The sequence below is a fragment of the Sinocyclocheilus anshuiensis genome, unplaced genomic scaffold, assembly GCF_001515605.1.
Source record: "Sinocyclocheilus anshuiensis isolate Anshui unplaced genomic scaffold, SAMN03320099.WGS_v1.1 scaffold2375, whole genome shotgun sequence".
In the NCBI taxonomy this organism is placed as follows: domain Eukaryota; kingdom Metazoa; phylum Chordata; class Actinopteri; order Cypriniformes; family Cyprinidae; genus Sinocyclocheilus; species Sinocyclocheilus anshuiensis.
In genome coordinates this window covers 32,376-33,023 of record NW_015541652.1, presented here as the reverse complement: position 1 = coordinate 33,023, position 648 = coordinate 32,376, and positions in this window count along the sequence as shown.

The following is a 648-nucleotide window of genomic DNA, read 5'->3' as shown; positions in this document are numbered from 1 at the left end:
AAGACTCTGAAACTTCACTGTAATCATCAAATGTATTCACAAAATATTTTTACAGAGTTACAGAACAAAATTACGAGCTGGGGAATCTTATGTGTATGTATGAGTATATATTACTAACTGAGTATATATTATTAACTAACTTCATATCTGATGTAGTCAGTTCATCATTCATCTGTTCACTTTCTACACAAGTATGAGTTGTACTTGTAATATTTGCAAATGATGGCCGTGTAAAATCTATTTTTTTATACTTACAACTGCAGAACATATTGTTAATGCTATTAATGGTTCCCTGTTTGTTAAAAGCAATATATATATATTAATGTTATTATTGGTGATTATGAAATGTTTGATTTTCCTCATGAGGATGAGAGTCATAAATCTGAAATGATTGATTGATATTGATGTGTTTCAGACCTCGCCTCATGTCTGACGTGTGTGTGTTATCTGCTGTTTATGGAGGAATGATGGGAGTCTCACCTGTGTGCAGGTATATAAGAGCAGCAGCCACAGATTCACACTCATCTTCATCATGAGGAGCTTCATTCTCATCTTCATCAGCGGATTGAGCTGCAGCATCAGCGCGCAGCCGCGGCCCTGCGGTGATTCACTCACTCACACACACACACACACACACACACTCACTCA